At 36.0% G+C, this 20,766-nt stretch overlaps 1 pseudogene; it reads left to right on the plus strand.

Moving 5' to 3' along the window:
* Positions 1-1,155: 1,155 nt before the first annotated feature.
* The window catches only part of LOC149201261 (FRIGIDA-like protein 1), a 124,391-nt pseudogene continuing 104,780 nt past the window's right edge, over positions 1,156-20,766 (plus strand).

A 20,766-nucleotide genomic window follows, 5' to 3' on the forward strand; every position in this document is an offset into this window, starting at 1 on the left:
CCCACAGAATTTTATGATAGACATGGATAGGCAAAGGGTCCTGGGTAGTCCATTGCCAACCCATGGTAGGGAACTTGGATACAAGACAGATAGAATCCATTATATAGGCAGACAAATAAAAAGGCGGATAGACTCTTTGGGAGTGGGATCTTTTAGAACGGTAGTGGAGGACCGCTTTATACAGAGTGTCGGAAAGGATTTTAGCCCAATCTACTATCTCAGAGTTAGTTGCAGCATCAATCAGGGGTAACCATTCGGTTGAAAATTTATTGATATCTGGCTTACCGAATATTCTACATAGCATAGCCGCGGCGAAACAATATGGAGAAGTAAGAGAACCAGTGCTATACATACCGTTCTTATCTTTCTTCAACGGTTCATCTCTTTTCGACCACTCCTTAGTGGTATCTGATAGGTCGGGATTCTCTGCTACGAACTTCGTAACGAACTCTACATTGTAGGTCACCTGTGGCTCAGGTAAATGATACATGAGCCTTAGGTCTTGAGCTGCAAACGCTGCCACGATCCCATGTCCTTGGGCTTTGAACTGCCTCTGGTGCAACTCCGCATCATCTAGTATCCATTTGATCATGTCCGTGTATGGCAGGATCTTCGGCCTCGCTGCAATTCTATGGAGGAAAGAACATGCTAGGTCTTCCAGAGATGCTTCTGAAGAACGTGATGCATCTGCGACAGCAGGAGTTGCTTTGATTATTTTCGGATTTTCTTCCTCCAATATCCTATACATGCCTTCCCAGGTTGTGATGCCCGCATCCTTATTGCATGCAGTATCTGTGTAGAGGGGCGCCATCTCTTTGGTCTTTCCCTTGCCTCTGAGCTCTGAGCTTTGTTCTTCTTCCCCATCTCACTTAGCGTTTCTGTTCGGTTTTGCCTTCGAGCTTTGCTCCTACAAGTTAAGAGCGAAATGGAAAGATCAATCAGAAAGGTGATGGGAAGGTGTTAAATGCAAGAGATAGATTAGATACGCCACCTTACGTGAAGCAAAATCCGCATTAAGGCACGCGTCTTTATGCCACTTAATAACTGACAACTAATTCATTACTAACATTGAATGCGCATAATTTCCAAGTCAGTTTATGGTAAGTGGATTTTCTTTGGGTGGCGTGCTCAAAAGAGTCGTACCAAGGTGCTTTTATGACTTGCCAGCGCATCCTCGCAGGTCGCGCGATCGCAAACGGCAGTGATTGCAACATCGCAGATCGGCATATCGCAGATCGCAACAATTCAATGTTCGCCAACGTACCTCACCTGGTTTCTGCGATATGCGATCATGCGATCGCAACGTCGCAGATCGGCGGACTTGTAAGCGTTTCTTTATGGAGGCTAGTGCGTTGCGATGCGATGTTGTTTACCAACGCCGAGGCGATACGCATATTGGCGCTTTTTTAGGGAGGGAACGAAGGTGTTTTTTATCTTTTTAGTGATGCACTCTTAGAGATTTGCTTTTATGAACATAGGTTTAGGCTTTAAATCGTCCAAGGACCTTTTTCTACGTTTTATGCTTGTAATTTCAAAAGAAACCTTTGCTTTTCAAAAATTAACTAAGGGTCCCCTATTCAATCTATCATCATGACTGATATTAGGCTGAATAAGGGGGGGGGTTGTTGCTGGCCACAACAGGTTCTTCTTTGGTGTTTTTTATTGTATGCAAACTAGAGTCACCTTTTTGAAATCTAAGACCAGATTTATCCAATGGTGATCTCTGGATCTCAAGTAAACTATCCAAGGCTACGGTGATCTTCTCCATCTTCTGTTTCTTTCTCAAGGACACCAGTTCAGCTTCTAATCTTTCACACTCATTTTCCTTTTCTTGGTATTACTTCCTCATACCTTCCTCAAATTTTTCTAATTCTACCAATTTAATATTTAAGATGACAATATCTTCCTTGAGCTTGGCCTCCTTATCATCACAAATCTGCAACATTTTTTCTTGATCCTTGCATGCAACGTTAGTTTAGAAATATCAGCTCTAAGACCCTTAATATCATTCTCATATTCACTAGGCAATTCAACATGATCAAAATCTAAATCATCAAAATTATAAATTAATAAAAAATATTAACTTTTATACCTTTGGGTTCAAGATTTTCTGATTTCTTCTCATCATCAACTAAATCATTTGCACTAGTAGGATGAGACTCTTGTGGTTGAGCTTCTTGTTTTTGAAGGCCCTTCTTCTTGTTCTTTTTTTTGTTGCTCTTTTTCTCATTCTCCATATTGTTGTTGGTACCATCTCCAAATATGGATTCTAGCTTGTTCCACATTTCTTTGGCATATTTCAAACTTACTAGCCTCTTAAAATCATCACCATGAAGATACTTGTAGATTATGACTCTAGCTTGTGCATCCTACTACAGAAATTCGTCTGCAATTGGAACCTTTCCAAAACCTTCACACACTAATCTCCAAATATTAGATCCGCTAGATAATAATTGAGATTTAACATTTTTGTGCCATACCTTGTAATTTGTAGCAGTGAAGGCAACCATTCTAGAAAAGGAAAAGAAAAAGGAACCAACCATTCTACCAAAAAACCCTAGATCTACTCTCCAGTGGAAAAGATGCAAATAAGATCCCCCCTCTGATACCAATTGTTGGAAACCTTTGAGCACTAATGAGAGCAGGGTGGTGAATTAATAATGTGATTTATTCACAATTTTTACCAATTTAAACTTTAAGTAAATCACACACTTGTTAGCAGCTTCACATAGATCATAAGCAAGTAAATGATGAACACGTAAACATATAACCAACATGAACTAAAAGAAAACCATCAAAGCACAACCATAAAAATCATCATCACACATGAGACACAATATTTCTAGTGGAAACCCTTCCGCTAGAAAAACCACCCTTCAAGAAATTTGTCTTTTACATAGTTAGTTGACTTTGATAATCCTGGAGAATCGACCTCATATACAATAGTCCAACACAAATCATCCAGGAGACTCAATTCTATTGATCATCTTGGAAGACTCTATTCTCAGACGTATCTACGGACTACCATCCGCTAAACGCCATGACGATCAACGATCCTTTCCCAACTCCGATTAGACTATCGAACTCCGTTTGGATGAAGAAATTGTTCCTTTCGCTGAAGCTTCGATATCACTGCTCCACTCTCATGAAGTCACTACTCCTCTACACCATGTGGACCTCATTTCGTCTATTTTCAAACTGAATCTAAGACAATTTGATCAACAAGAATTCAACTCTACAATCCAAGTCTCAGCAGCAAGACACCATCAATAAATCAAATAAAATACCACCACAAACATGCTCTCAACACAAGAAAAATAGTGGCTCACATCCATGCATCAAAACTCTGACCATCCAACAACATAATCTCTACTCCAATCCTCCAAACAAAGACTCTGTTACAAAAAACTCAAATATGATCTAAAGAATGATGCACTGCTTCAACAATCTGCTCCATTAATTGTTATTAAAATTCATACACTGAAGCATTTATGCTCTCAACTGATTCTGGAGTATTCCTTCTTGATGTAGTGTTGGCCAACTCACTCTCATACTCAACCAACCAATCGTCAACTCCAATGTGGAGTAGATAAAACATGAAGGGTGAAATTTACCTTAGGGTTGGTATCAAGGGTGCACAAATTTGAGAAAATCAATCCACTAACACCACTACTTGTTCACTTAAGGTGTTCACATCACTAGAGGACCATTTTAAACCATTCTCAACCTTATCCATTTAAATTCAAAGCTTTCAAGAATTACCAAGTCGAAATACTTTAGATGTGTGTGACGAATCCAAAGAAAATTCACTTCTATGATGTATACACGACCCTTGAGAAGAAAACCTACATATGTACTCTAGTTTCCTTCATGAAAGTAGCGTATACATTCTAAAATCCAAGTTTCCAATTTGTTTTTGAAACCATTTGGAACATATTTTCAGGAGGGTGTGACCATGACAATCCTCCAACACCTATAAAACCTACTCAAGCATTCTCCAAGACTTGTAGATCCTCTCCAAACCCTATGTATCATATAATAAAACAATAGAAACATATCTAGATCCTCAAGAAACAATAACAAACTATCCAAACAACTCCAACACTTGTAGCAACATCTCTAGTACCTATAGCAGCATCGCCAACACCTGAAACAACAACATCAAGTCATATCTAGTACTTGTAGCAGTATCTCCAACACCTGCAACAACAACATCAAGTCATACAATTGCCTCAAAATTCCTCTAATCATCTCAATACAAGCCAACAAAAGGAAATACCTCCAATAACAACATACAACCAGCAAGCTACATCATCAGAGACTGAAATCAAGGGTTGACATCAATACCAACATAACCAAGTCAATGCCAAATCAACTAGTTGTAGCCATGCTAAAAGTAAGGCATCCACACATCGGCTACACTACATAGGGTTGACATTAATGGCAACATGAGTTAGCTGCCATCATGAGCTAATGGCAACATCATCTAGTTGGAACCATGCAAACCATAATGCCAACAATCAAGAGGAGTGAAAGTCAGTTATCTGAGCTCTAGTTTAGAATAGCATTAGTATGAGTTCAGTTGAGTAGTTGTAACTATTGTAAACCCAACTAACTCTCAGTTAACTAGTCAATTTACTAAAAATAGCCCTAGTCATGCATGCAATTCAAATTTCCTAGTGAAGTTGGAGAGAAAAGACACATTGTAATAATTATTGTATACTAGTGAGTGTACAATTTTTGCATGTAGTAGGTGAGTTAATTTCCTCACGAATTGAGAAAGGAAATATGAGCTTTCCTATTCTTTAGGAGCAGGAATTGCGCAAGTAAATAGGAGGAAGCAGGAGGGCTATTTTGGCTAACTATTTGCCAGAGAAGACTCAAGAGGAGATCAATATTGTAGCGTAGAGGGAGCTTCAAGAATTGAATTTGTCATTATAATAGATCATTGTTCTTGTATGATATAATACAAATAGAGGAGGGGTTTTCCCGAATTGGGTTCCATAGTAAAAACTTTTTTCATTATGATTGACTGATTGCATGTGTTTCTATTGTAAGTTTTCCTTCTGTAGAATTTAGTAGAAGAAATTTGTGTCTATTGATTTTAGTCTTATTTCATTAGCAAGTACAAATTTCGAGTTATTTCTACATGGCATCAAAGAAATTGAAAACTACATAGAAACTAGGTTAAGAAAATTCAAATAGCATATTTGTGGTGCAGGTATTTCTTAAATGCAAGGACAATGTCTTTCAGTGGATTGCTGCTTGAGTATGTGATGAGCCTCGATATTGCAACAAGAATGCCGCAACTCCCAAGGCTACCAACTTTAATTATCAACCCAGGGTTCATACAAATTTAATAGGTATCGACATTGTATGTGTAGCATACAATGTGTCATTCCTTTGTTGTCATGATGTAATGGAGTGCATGTACTGAAATCAAATCCTAAACTAATAACATAAAATGAAATGCTCGAAATGGAAACCTTAACCTATTGCAAGAAAGAAAGTACACACAAATAAACCTATTCTTATTGCATAAAATAAAAATTATGAACTAAATGTCAACCATTACATTTCAAAGAGTTTATAGCCATTAACAGAGTTCTTTGGATGTGGAAATCAAGAAAATCTTCATTGTATTATCCAATCCATAAATTGGTCCATTAGCCCAAATCGCTGAAATATTTTGCATGGGTAAAGAGGCAAGTCCTAAGTGGTCTTTAGTCTTACCTAATAATTGACTTAAAGCAAAGGGGTTTTGATTCAACCCTAAGGAACAATAACCAATCTTCTTGAGTGAATCTAGGCAAGTATACACATGTTGGAAGGCTACTACAAGGTCTACAGGAAACATCAAATTTGCTATAGGGAATTATAATTCACTGAATGAAAACCCAAATCAAATTCAAATTTGATGGGAAAATTTTTGTTAATGACTAGGATATCTTAGGTCTCCATTCCAAGTGGAATCACCCAAAAATACCTATGTTAACCTATGCTAAAGAAATGGTAGAAAATTACTAGTCTAAAATCTAGAAATTCTAGAACTAGTGAACTAGTAAATCTATCAAATGTCTAACCTAATCAAGTGAAAATTCAATGGTTTAATTTTTTTATTAACTAGATTTTCTTTTTTATATAATGCAAGTGGAATCAACTTGATTGAAGCTTGTTAGAATGCTCTAAAAAATAGCATAAATTTACTGTTATTTGCCACAAAGGACTTCCAGAAATCTAGATTTGGGAATAAACAAACTAATCCAAGTAACTCAATGATTAATATGACCTTCCAAAGTTGTTCCAATGATCAAATGAAACTTTTGATCCTACAAAATAACTTATTTCAACCATTTAACCCAATCCTACAACAAAAAATCATTAATACTAAATGCAGAAATAGAAAAAAGATAAGAACAAGAGATGCATGTGAATAAGAAGTGAAAGGAAGAAAATTAAATGATAAAAAAGGGATATGAGGCTCCTGAGATGTCCAAGCCCAAGGAAACTCAAATTCCTATGGAGGATACCAATATTTATAAGCCGAACATGTCACCAATCTTCATTATTCCATTAATACAATTACATCCCTGCAAAAAATGAAAGTGGAGCTGCAAAAATATGAGTTCTCTCCACAAAAAGACTAAGAAAAAATCAACCCCTAGAGGAAAATTCGACTTGGTACTTATACAAAATGATTATGAATCATTCCCCATGAAAGGGTGAAGTTTTTCCCACCAAAATCCCTTGATTAGTGGATTCGGTTCTCTATACTAGGAATTTGAATTAAATGGTGGGGAACACATTCCAAAATTTGTGCCATAATTCCAAAATATCTTGTTGTTTTATTATTTAATATTGATCCTCCTGTAGTAGGGATCAAGTCCCTAGATTATCTCCTCCAAATCTCCATAATCTGCCTAATATTCTCACGATATTCCACAAAAATAAATAATATTAGGCACAAATATGCAATTATACATAAACCTTCATAATAAACATATTAAAGTTAAAAATACATTATCTAATGCAAAAATAGAGGTTTAATGTGTTGAAGGATGATCAGATGTGCCTTAATTTATGTCTAATTTAGAGGCCCGTCAGTATGCATTTGAGGGAAACTAAAATTTCTATGCTTGAAATGAAAGAATGGAAGGTGTGTTGGATGAGAATGGAGTATTTGAATACACAAAAATAGATATTCCAAAACCAACATCATCATATGCACAATAGTTGGCTCAGTGGAAGAAATATATTGCAAAATCCAGGAGGATTATCTTGGAGGGAGTCAAAGACCATGTGGTTTCAAATTTTCATAGAATAAAAACTCCATTTGCAATGTGGGAAGTTGTCAAAAGCCTATTAAAAAGCAATAGTGATGCTAGGAAGCTAGCATTGAGAGATAATCTCAAGAACATTCAAATGAATAAAAATGAAACTATTGTTCAATACTTATCCATATTCACTCAGGTGAGAGATGAACTTGGAGGAGTTGGAGAGACTGTACCACCATTTGAACTTGTGATCTTAACACTCCTTGGTCTTCCAAAGTCCTGGCACAACTATCATGATTCAGTTAATGGAAGAGAAAAGCTCCCAGATTGGGAGAGACTTTGGTCTAACTTGGTGTAGGAGGAGATTAGAAGAAACACTAGAGATGGTGTCTCATCTAGAACTGATGAGGAAGAAAACTTTTCCTTAGCTGGTAAAGGAAATAAATCCAAAGGAAAGAAGGCCTAAGACAAGGTAGAATCCATCAAGAACCATGGAAAGAAGAAATACCTCAGTAAAATTAAATTATTTTACTGCCATGAGTATGGACATTATGCAACCAAGTGTCCACACAAGAAATTCAATAAGAAGCCTGCAACAAGAGTAGGAGGAGATGCTCTCACATCATATTTCGAGTTGGATTTCACCCTCATTTCTTTCATGAAATTATTTTACAAGGTAGTTTATGGTACTTAAACTTGGTGCTTCATTTCATATAACCAGAAATATAAAGTTCTTCAGCAGCTTAGAGGAGAAGGACCTACGATTACACATAGATCTTGGAGATGATAAAAGGTATAGTACCAAAGGGATTGAGATTTTCAACTTTAAGAGGGAGTCAAGGTCCCATCTTCACCTAAAGAATGTAATGTATGTGCCTGGTTTGAAGAAAAATATAGTTTTTATAATCGTACTTGAATACAGAGGATATGATGTGGTGGTCAGTAAAGGGAATGCTTATCTGAAGCATATAGCTATTGGACAAGTAAAACAAATTGGTGTTAGAGTTAAAAATATCTACAAGTTGGAGGTTGATGCATGTGCTACATTGAGTAGCAACATAGAACATGTTCAGGACCGAGATGTTAGAGAGCTCTGGCATAGGTGCACGGGACACCTAGACAATGGAGATTTGGAAATAATGCAGCAGATCACCATTGGACTTCCAAAATGCACCCTTGATCAACAAAATGTTTTCAAGAAATGCACTATTGGAAAATATGTTAAATCTTCCTTCCAAGGCCGAGATAGCAGAGCTTGATCCATCTTGGAGTGATTTCATTCATATGTGTGTGGATCGCTACACATAGTCGCAACTGCAAAGCACAGGTATTATGTGATCTTCATTGATGATTTTCCCACAAAAGTTGGATCTATTTCATGAAGAATAAAGATGAGGTTTATTCAAATTTTGTTGACTTTAAAGCCTAAATTGAAATTGACACCGGAAAGAAAATTAAATCCCTAAGAATTGATAATGGAGGAGATTATGTTTCTAATGCCTTCAAAGAATTATGTGCCAAGGAGGGTATTAGAACGAAGTTGATTTCACCCTAAAACCCACAATAAAATGGGGTTTCATATAGGAAAAATAGAAGTATTGTAGGAGCTTCTAGAGAAATATTTCATGACCAGTTATTGCCACTATACCTGCGGGAAAAATCTTGCAATACAATTGTTTACTTGTAGAATAGGAGCCCTCACAAAATTATTGGAATGATTACACCTAAAGAGGATTTCATTGGGAGGAAGCCAGATTTCTCCCACTTTTGCATTTTTGGATCCATAGTTTATCTTCATGTCTCCAAAGATAGCATGAAAAATTTGGAGCCCACTGCAAAGAGGGGGATCTTTGTAGGCTATACTAAGACACCTCATATTTACTAGGTGTACATGCCCTCACTCAATATGACTATTATGAGGATGGATGTTATATTTGATGAGGATAAATCCATGAGGAGTTCTCTAGAGTGTGATTTGGGCATACCACCAGAGGAGGATATTCTAGTTCCAAACAAGGAGACTTAGTCAGATCCACAGAGTTAGATCTTGCTCAAAGGCAAGAGGAAATTCCAAGAGGATGATGTGGAACATCCACATGTGGAGGAGGAAATAGTAGACTGAGTGGAGGGACCTACTCACACAAATTCTTCCAGAGAAGGGAGGAAGAGGACCAACATGGTTGACAAATTGGTGCAGGAAGCTCAGAAGCAGGGTGGAGCTCCTAGAACCTTGTGCAGATAAAGGTGATCAACATACATATATGTAGGATATATGTCACTCATGTTAGAATTGATTGATTTTGAGCCATCTTTTTTTGAAGACATAGTTTTCGAGCAAGTGTGGGAAGATGTCATGTTGGAGGAGTATAACTCCATCATGAATAAAAATGTTTGGGAAGTGGTGCCCAAACCTGAGAACAAGTCAGTTGTTGGTTTCAGGTGGTTATATAAGGTGAAACATTCAACTGATGGTAGTGTTGAGTATTACAAGGCCATATTTGTGGCCAAAGGCTTCTCATAGGTGTAGAGGATTAATTATGAGGAGACATTTTCCCCTGTGGAAAGATACTCATCTATCAGGACCATACTTGCATTGACAACACAGTTTGGGTGGAGGATCCACCAAATAGATGTTAAGACTACCTTACTCAATGGAAGTGGTTGAGGAAGATATCTACATTGAGCAGCTTGAGTGGTTCAAGACCTTTAGCAAGGAGACACATGTGTGTAGGCTCAAGAGAGCCCTATATGGTCTCAAGTAGGAACCTTGTGCTTGGTACACTCACATAAATTCATATCTCAGTGGATTGGGCTTCACTAAGAGTGAAGAAAATTCCAATCTCTACTACATTATGGTAGATTGTTATCTTCTCATCTTAGTTTTTTATGTGGATGATTCCATACTAACAAGAGATGATAGTTTGATCTAGTCTTTCAAGGGGGAGCTTGCAAGAGAGTTGGAGATGAAGGATATGGGTTTGATGCTCTAGTTCCTTGGCTTGGAGGTGTGGCAGGGAGATAGATAGATATTTGTTGGACGGGGGAGGTACACCTATGAAATACTTTAGAGATTCCATATGCATAATTGAAAATCCATGGATACTCCTTTAGGTACTAATTGGAGCAAATATGATGCTTCTACAAGTGAGGCAGTAGATGACGCTATCTACAATTAATTCGTGGGGTCCTTGATGTACTTGGTGAATACAAGGCCTGATATTTGTTTTCTAGTGAACCGACTTAGTCAATTCATGGTGGAGCCTACCAATCTTCATTGGAAAGCATCAAAACATGTTTTAAGATACCTCAAAGGCACACCATACTCTAGTTTATGGTACATGAAGACTGATGGAGTGAAGCTCCAAGGCTTCACAGATGCAGATTAGGTAGGGAGCCCCTCAAATAGGAAGAGCACATCGGGAGAAATCTTCAGTGTTGGGTCAACAATAGTTTCTTGGTACAACAGGACACATAGATCTGTAGCACTCAACTCAGCAAAGGCCAAGTATATGGCTTCTAGTCAAGCACCATGTTTTATGCAACTAGCTCACAAAATATAAGAAGAGACAGATCAACGACTTCAAAATAAGCCTCTTTGAGTGGGAAACCTCCTTTACATTACACAAATGAAAAATTATTGGATGATTCAAATGAAAAAACCTCCTCCTTGCTATATACAAGAATCTAAGGGGCCACAATATAATCAGAGCTGACATAACAATAATAATTTAAGGGCATAATAATAATAGTGGGCTTCTAGGGGGCGCAACAATAATAATATGGGGACTACATGGGCACAACAATAAAAATAAGGGGGCTACACTAATAACAATGAGGGAATACACTAGTGTTATAGGGACCTAACATGCCCCTATCCTTCAAAAAAGTGTTGTCCTCAATGCTTGAGTAGTTTTGGATGCTTCTATATAAAATTATCATCCTCCCATGTGGAATCTTCCACACGTAAGTTCTTCCACTTAATGAGATACTATGAAATTGATCGATTTTTTAGTTGTCAAGTTCTTGTTTCTATGACTACTTTAGGTTCCAATATGATTTTCCTTCCTCGCCAAGTTCTAGCAATATTGTTTGAACTAGGAGCTTGTCACCTATAACCTTATTTAAGCATGAAACATGGGAAACCGAGTGCACTCAGGAAGATGTAGGAAGCTCCAATTTTTATGACATAGTACCAATATTTTGCAACACCTTGTACGGACCATAATACTTTGGTGATAATTTATTATCTTTATTAACTTGCTTGAGGGACATTTCTTTGTATAGTTGTAGCCGTAAAAATACCCAGTCACCTACACCAAAATTTATCTCGCTGCGATGTTGATCTGCTTGTTGTTTCATTCTATTCTGTGCCAAAGTGAGATTATCCTTTAAGAGTTGGAGAACTTGTTGTTGATTCTCGATGTGATCTTCCACTACTTTAACCTTAGAATTTTCTTGTAAATATGATGTGATGGACGGTGGATGATATCCATAAAGTGCCATAAATGGGTTTATTTTTGCTGCATTATGGAAGGAAGTGTTATACCACCATTCAACGAGAGGTAACCACCTGACCCATTATTTCTATTTATCAGATATAAAGTAACAAAGATATGCTTCCAAACATTTGTTCACTATCTCAGTTTTCCCATCTGATTAGGATGATAAGATGAGCTATGAGCTAATTGAGCACCCAAACAAGAAAATAATTTCATCCAAAAATTTCCAGTGAAAATAGGATCTCTGTCGCTTACAATAATATTTGGGTTTCCATGTAGATTTTGAATCGTTTCCATAAATGCAGTAGCAACTGTATTGGCTTTAAATGGATGAGCTAATCTACAAAAGTGTGCATACTTGGTAAGTTTATCAACTACCACCATGATGACACTCTTTCCTTCGGACTTGGGTAAACCTGTGATAAAATCCATTGAAACCTCCTCCCAACATTAACGTGGAATGGATAAGTTTGTAACCGACCTAGGGTCTTAATTGTCTCAAATTTATTTTGTTGGAAAACCAAACATTTCACCACAAACTTTTGAATATCAGATTTAAGGCCATCCCAAAAAAATTCCTTTTTAACCCCATGGTAAGTTTTTAAAAATCCGGAGTGCCCTCCTAAGGGAGAGGTGTGCAATTCCCGAAGAATCTTTTGTTTGAGTTGGGAATTCTTACAAAGGTACAAGTGATCTTGGTACCATAATGAATCATTATTCCAGTTGAATGTATCAGATGTACCAGGATCTTGTTGCAACTTTTAAATGAGTGCCCACACTTCTTCACCATTCTTCCATTCATCCCTTGCTTCAGTTATCCAATCTGGTTGGATAATAGAAATGACACAAAGGAATGCTTCCACATTCTCGTCCTTTCTTGAGAGTGCATCTGCAACAACATTTTTCTTCCATTTTTTGTAGATGATTTCAAAGTCATAACCCAACATATTTGTGACCCATTTTTGCTTCTCTTCTGAAGATAATCTTTATTCTAAAAATATTTAAGACTATCATGACCTGTTTTTACCTTGAAGTGCTTTCCCATTAGGTAAGGTCGCAATTTCTTAAGTGCGTGTATTATTGCCAACATTTCCTTCTCATAAATAACTTTGTCTAAATACTTTCCTTTGTTTGGACAAATTTCAAAATAAATGGGTCTTCCTTCTTGCATTAAAACAACACCATTTCCATTTCCTGAGGCATCACATTCCACAATAAAGGCTTTCGTGAAGTCTGGCATAGATAAGATTGGTGCTTGGAACATTGCCTCTTTAAGATGCTCAAAGGCCTTAGTTGATCCTAGAGTCCAAGAAAATGCATCTTTCTTCAGAAATGTTGTTAGAGGTGCCGCTATTCTCCCATAATTCTTAACAAAATTGCAATAATACCATGTCAACCAGAGAAATCCTCACAAATGCTTTATGGATGTGGGTATTTTCCATTCCTTAATGGCTTTAATTTTGTTAGGGTCTACCTTAACACCCTCATGAGATATAATATGACCCATATATTCCACCTATTGTACTCCAAAGAAACAATTAGAGGTTTTTGCATATAATTGTTTCTCCTCCAATATCTTGAGCACCCTGTCAACATGTTGAACATGATCCTTCCAAGACTTGTTGTAGATTCGTATATCATCAAAAAATACTAACACAAATTTTCTAAGGAAGGGTTTGAAAATGAAATTCATCAAAACTTGAAATGTAGAAGATGCATTGGTAAGGCCAAAATGAATGACCTAAAATTCATAATGACCCTCATGAGTTCTAAACGTTTTTTCCAGAATATCTTTATTCATAATTCTTATTTATGATATCCTAAACGAAGATCCAACTTGGTGAAGTAAATTTCTCCATGTAATTCATCCAATAATTCATCAATGACAGGAATGGGAAATTTATCTTTAATAGTGAGCTTGTTGAGCTCCCTAGAATCCGAACACATGCACCATGATCCATCTTTATTGTCCACCAATACTACTAGAGCAGAGAAAGAACTTTGACTAGGTTGAGTTATACCAGTCTCTATCATTTCCGCAACCATATGTTCAATTTCAGTCTTTTGGGAATATGGATATCTGTAAGGCCTGATGTTTGGAGGAATACTTCCTGGAATCAAATGAATAGCATGATCATGATCATGAATAGGTGGGAGGCCTTTGGGAGTCTCAAATACATTAGAATGATTGTCCAAGGCTTTTTGGAGGTTTGGAGAAATAGATGATTTCGATGTTTGAGCCTCGAGTGAACATAATTGTGCAATTACGCCCCATTTTTATTTCTTTAGAAGCTTTGTAATTCCACTAGAGTTGATTATCTTTCCTAGTTTCCCTATGATACCCCTTAATTCAAATTTCTTTCCTTCCCAAAAAAAATCAAGAAAAGTTCTTGAAAAGTAAAGGCTATCGTACTCAAAGATTGTAACCATTGGACTCCTAGTACAACATCAACACCACTCATTGGAATGGAAAGCATTGGACTATTCAATACATATTATCCCATGGATAGCTTGATATTATGGCACTTTCCCGAGCAATTTATGGTTTCTCCATTTTCAACCATAATTTGACACTCTGGTGCTGAATATAAGAGGCAATTTAATTCCTTGGCTATCTTACAATGAATAAAATTATGGGTACTACCTGAATCAATCAACACTATTGTATTTTTCTTATTGATATGTCCTTCTATTTTGAGAGTTTGAGGAGTGGTAATTCCTGCCAATGCATTAAAAGATTCGGTCAAGTTCATTTCTTGTTTAAATGGGGTTAGTTCCTGGTGTATATCCTCTTCTTTTGACATTTCTTGTTCCTTTTCTTCCTCCTCTTCACAATCTATGTAAAATAATTTCTTCTCAGCACACTTATGCCCTTTAGTGTATTTTCTATCAAAACTGTAACAAAGCCCCTCTTCTCTTTTTTCTTCCAATTGTTGTGGTGTCAACCTTGTAGGTTTTGGAAGACTTGGAGCAACCACACTTCCATATTTATAGTTGTGAGTGGTAGGCTTCCTTGTTGCCATAATTTTTCTTTCAATTTTTCTTGCCAACCTGAATGCATTCTCCAATGAATTAGGTTCCCAAATGCGAACCTCGTGTTGGATGTTATACTTTAGAATCCCTATGAATACATCAATCCTATGTTGATCTAGAATATCATTTACCCTTATATTCAATTTTTGGAAGTCCTCAATGTGCTCCACTATTGAACCCTTTTGTTTGAGATTTATCAATTGGCTAAAGAAGGTGTTGCTCTTTGTATCCTCATAATGTGCTATCATTTCCTCCATAAAAATTTACCAAGTGAAAATTTGTCTACAAGATAAAAGCCATCGATACCATACAAACTAATTGGGTTCTAAATATAAAGTTGTAATGCATACCTTTTGTGTGTTTTACAGATTATGGAGATAAAAATATTGTGCCATTTGTAGTATCCATGTTACAGGATCCTTGCCATCAAAATTCCTCATATCAATATTTGGAATATGGTCGGTCTTCAATCCAATGTTAGAGTCTATGAATTCATGATTAACATTTCTTTTGTTTTCATCATGAGTTTCCTCTACTACTTTTTCTCCATATGGAAGCATTTCTTATAGCAACTTTGCCAAACTTCCCTTTAAACCTTCCATGTCTTTCTTCAAATATTCAATGTTTCCTTTTGCTTCATTGATTCCATTATTACAACCATCCATCTTATCTTCCATGCCATTCTTCGAACCATACATATTAGCTTTTTTTAATTTTTGTGAGAGTGAAATTTGTTGCACTTGGTCTCGTAATTTTGAAATATCACGTTGTGTTTCTTCCTCTTCTTCATGAGTCATATTAGAGATTTCGAGTTGCTTACTAGGTGTTTCCATTTTGTTTCTTCGGGCCATCAATTAATGATGATTATGCTTCACTATTCCATGTGAATCACTTCAAACTAATCTTTGAAACAAAAATTATTTTTAAAGGGACTATACACCTTTTTTTTCTTTCTAGGAGCTCGATATTGGATCTGATGTATCTCTGAAATTTCGGGTCTCCAAGGTTTGAAATTTCCTCCTATGGTATCCCTATGCATCCTCTTTCCAAATCCACAAGTCTTACTGCTATTGGATTCTCCAAGAAATATTTATTCCCAATCTCCTAAGATGACTTGATTATACACTGGTTCATTAGAGCGAACTTGTACGAAGTGCCATGTGTCACTGTTTCAACCTTTGGTTCTAAAAATGATACCCAAAAAACTAAAGTCTGTCCTATTTCTGTCATTTTTTATGAAATTTGAATCCAATTCTCAGAGAGAAATTTATGACGATTTTTCCAAGGTCACCTGTTTGAGATGGAATTCGGGATCCTGCAAAAACCCTAACTTCCTTGGATCATATCTCTCAAAATATAGCGGTACTAGATCTTAAATTCATACACAAGGTTCATCAAGATTTCATTTCAAATGGGTTTTAATTTACGGTTTTGAAGTTTCGTACAAAAAAAGTTATAGCGAAAATTCCACGATGTCTTGTTTGAAGCGGTGAAACCCTTGAATCCAAAGCTCTGATACCAAATGTTATGCAACCAACTCACAAAATAGAAGAAGAGATAGATAAACAACTTCAAAATAAGCCTCTTTGAGTGGGACATCTCCTTTACATTACACAAATGAATAAATATTAGATGATTCAAATGACAAAACCTCCTTTCTATATATAGGAGTCTAAGGGGTCACAATATAATCAAAGCTAACATAATAATAATAATTTAAGGGCATAAAAATAACAATAGTGGGCTTCTAGGGGGCACAAAAATAACAAATATGGGAACTATATGGGCACAACAATAACAATAATAGGGATAAACTAATAACAATGATGGAATACACTAGTGTTATAGGGACCTAACACCATGCAAGGCTATCCGTATGAGGAAGAACATAGTTTGTCTCTTCAGTCTAGGGATGGAGTCTACATTGATCGACTGTGACAATCAAATTTGTATAAAACTCTCTAAGAAAAATTTGTTTCATGATAGGTGTTGAGCTAATTTATTATCACAAATTAACACAAGTATTTAATTATCAATCTGGGTTTGTAAAACTTGGAGGCAAGTCCACAATGTATGGATATCAGATGTAGCCAAGCTTAGAAGATAAAATTTAAAGAGTTAAGGAAGTACATATTACAAATATAAACCTATTTTAACAATTTCTAATTCATTTATGTAATATGTGAGGGATGAGGCTCCTAACTTAGGAGAACCAGGTTGTCCTTCCCTACAATACTACTTTCATGAAGATAAATCCAAATCACTAATTAACAATGGTTTATGATGTAGAAGATGTAAAAGAAGAGGCTCCTAACTAAGGAGGACCAAATTGTCCTTCTTCACAATTCTACTATATCTTAATCACCATTGCTTCAAACCAGAAATGCAGAAATAACTTCAAATAAGAAGAGAATGAAATTCAGTTTTAGTTCAAGATCAAATAGGAGGGGAATTTAACTTAAATTCCTGTGCATCCCTTCATATGTAGATTAGAATTAAACCAATATTCATTCAAAAATCATCACACATCTAAATACATTTGAAACAAGAACTAATTTATGAAAACTATGAAAATTTAACCAAGAAGTGCACTTAGCTTGGTGTGGGGGCCCTCCACCCTTGCCTTGCACACTTGAAGAAATCTCAGCTACAACAACTTCAATAAATCAACCAAGCATGAACAAAAAATTGAAATGAAATAGGTTCTTCAATTATCTTTTAGTCTTCAAAGAGTCTCAAAATCAAATTACATAAATTCTCCCTCTTATAAGCCTTCAAAGTTTTGGCTTAAATAGAAGATCATGAAACAAACTGATCTAAAGTATCTCTAACAACTATATCTATCCATATCCACCTATCCAAGTCGAATCCATCCAATCTATCACTAAAAATATGGAAAATCCCATGAAATCATAAAACTGCCCTATTTCCTAGGGATTTTCTGGATGACTAGTCATGTTTGACCAGCCTTGAAAAGGGCCTAATTTAGCTTGTTTTGACCGAACCAATTGGAATTAGTTCAGTCCTAGTTCCCAAGCTTTCCATTCATGTATCTAGATCTAGCCCAAGTGTCCTGCAAATATGTCATCCACGTAGCCACTATGGGAATTTCGGATTCTATCCAAAAATACTCTTAAACCCCAATTTTTGCAAAGATATCTAAAAATTGAAAAACATAATTTATTTACTTGAATATGCATAATAAGGTCAAAATAAGGTGTATATGGATGGTATATGGTGGAAAATGATGGAAATTAGGTGGATTTTAATAAGCAAAATTTGATTAAAAAACGAGGGCCAACATCTCCCCCTTGCTTACTCTCAAGCATGTCCTCATGCTTGCCTCTGTCTCCTTGACCTTTTGCTTCTATATGCTGACTGGCTTGCTGATATACCTGTGGCTCTGACCCTTGAAGATGAAGCTTTCTCTTGAGCTACCTGTAAAAGGATATCTATGCCTTCATGTACTTTTTCTCCTTCCTTGTAGATGACATTCTTTACTTTTTCTCCTTTCCTTTCCTCTGTTTTTCTAAAAAGAAATTTCATCATTTCTCTTTGAAGTGTTGCTCTTTGTAATATTCTTCACCTATCAGTGGAATTTTTTTTTGGCTTGGGCTATGTATTCTAGAGTGATGGGAACAAAAATGTCTTTGATGTGTGATGAGGTTTCACCACCAACACACAAATACAAAAACTTTACATTATTCCTCCTCTCTTGATAAAACACCAGAAATAACACCAATAAATCATTTTGGTTGAGTAGCTTCATAGAAGACAACAAATAAAACTTGAATTTTGTAATACATTCTAACATAGGATTCATGTCCCTCTCAAATTAGCAATATCAACAATTTCACTTAAAGGAAACAATACCCATTTGCCCTCACATCTTCACTGAAAGAAGCCAATCTTGCAATGTCGCATAGTCCGCAGAGAAAACACCAATAAAAAAAAATTAAAGCTTATTTCAATTGTGTAGGGGATTTTCTTCTTATATAATTCCACTGCAAAATAATTTGTGTCAATCCTTTTTATGACTAGGCATTCACTTTCAATTTAGCCATTGTTTTACCCACGCAATTTGCAAAATAAAGGTCGAAGAACAAGGAAAATATCCCAAATAGTAATGAATTTGAGAAAACTATCTAAGTGGAGCCTAATTAGGCTCATTCTGAAGAAAACCCATGTTTTCAATTTTTCAAATTTCATTTTATTTTGCTCAGAAAAAGTAACAAAAAATAGTGGCCTTTAAAAATTGAAATGCATTTCTGGGACTGAATAAAATTTCATGATCATTAAATTTGAAATCAATTTCTCTCTTCAAATGCTTCTCCAGTATCCTACTTACCTCTTTTCTAATGCCCTTGACAAAGAGATGAAACCAATCCTCAAAAATATGAACTTACTGCTTCCGCAAACACAAAATTTTGATATAGAAAGATTATAAAAACATAATAAACATGTTTTTATTAATCTATTTCTTATATTCTATCCTCTGTTTCATAAAAGTTCAAAAAAAAAAAAAAAAAAAACTCCTTTGTCTCTGATGTAGAATTCTCTATTTTTGAATTGGCTGTGTAGAAAAATTAAATTTTTTTATGTCACAGTATCTTTTGTTCTTCAAATTCTCACATAATTTCACCTCTCTTTAAGACAAAATCACCATGCAGTCATTCTGCAATGATCTAAGCTCACTGTGTGCAAAATTTTTCAAAGAATGGCTCATTGTATATATGTCAACATTCATCAAATAACTCATGAAATGGCTTCACTACGTATATAAAATTTGCGAACTGCATTTTTTTTTTAAATATGAATGAGGACACCATTTTTTTAAGATACCTAAGCTGCAACAAAATCTATTAAACCATCTGCCTCTGTCTCCAGCAATTAAATGCTCAAAATCTGAAATCTGGAAAAACTCTATGCTCTTTCAGAAATTGAAATCAAATTGAAAATCCCCCAAAAGGCCTGTGTTGCTGGCTGCTATTCTCAGGCATCTCGTCTTCTTTAGAGGATGATTGAAAACAATAATAATTATTCGGATCTGTAACAATCAATTGCTTAAATGTAAACATGAAATAACTCTCCGTTCATGAATTCATGCTCTGCTTTTTCGAAAATCCTTCACTGTGCTTTGTATTTTTCATAAAAATGTGCTCATGGTGCATGGAAATCATGTTACTATGTATAAAAATATACCCGCTGTTTCATGCATGGAGAGATTTCAAATTAATGAAGAATCGAATCTCTGAGTGATCTTGTGATGACTTGAGTTAATCCTGTGTTGACACAACAAAAATGCAATTAAGACTCCTGTTGAATCGTTGCCAAGGATTCGTTCTTCTCACAGGTGGCAGAATTGTTTGAATGGACACGCAGTTTAGACTTTGGAGGTGGCAACGTTTTCCATTAATGACAGAGACTCGGTTTGTGACACCTCTTTAAAACAATTATGAGCTCATTTATCCTCTAAATTCATTCAAAACTCAGCAAAATCCAGAATTGATCCTTACCTGATTTTCCTACACAATCCGTGGGATTTAACTCAGCGTTAAATCTTATGTCTAACCACCTTATTTCTCCATGAATTCTTTAGTTTTTTTTCTCGCCTATTTTTAATGCAACTTCTTCTTTGCATACGATTTCTCTGCATCACGCATCCTTCTCCTTAATTTTTCATTCTTCTTGCTCATTTTCTCCACAACCGAGGGTGTTGTATGAACGCATCTGGATGCATAACGTTACTCCCTTTCTTTCTGAGCTAGCCTTTGGCTATGATGGTAGAAGAAAGGCTTATCTCAGAGCTTGTTTTGCTGTAATGGTGAAGGATAGCTGTAGCATATTTTTTAATATATTTTGACTGTTTTTCACACCCAGCCATATGGCTGCGTATGTTTCACTGTGTACTCACTTACCACGTTCTTGTCATTCCATTTGCCATCCTTATTATGCTGCCC

The sequence above is a fragment of the Pinus tabuliformis genome, chromosome 2_1, assembly GCF_031772625.1.
Source record: "Pinus tabuliformis cultivar Carrire ecotype Pingquan chromosome 2_1, CPIR1, whole genome shotgun sequence".
Taxonomy (NCBI): domain Eukaryota; kingdom Viridiplantae; phylum Streptophyta; class Pinopsida; order Pinales; family Pinaceae; genus Pinus; species Pinus tabuliformis.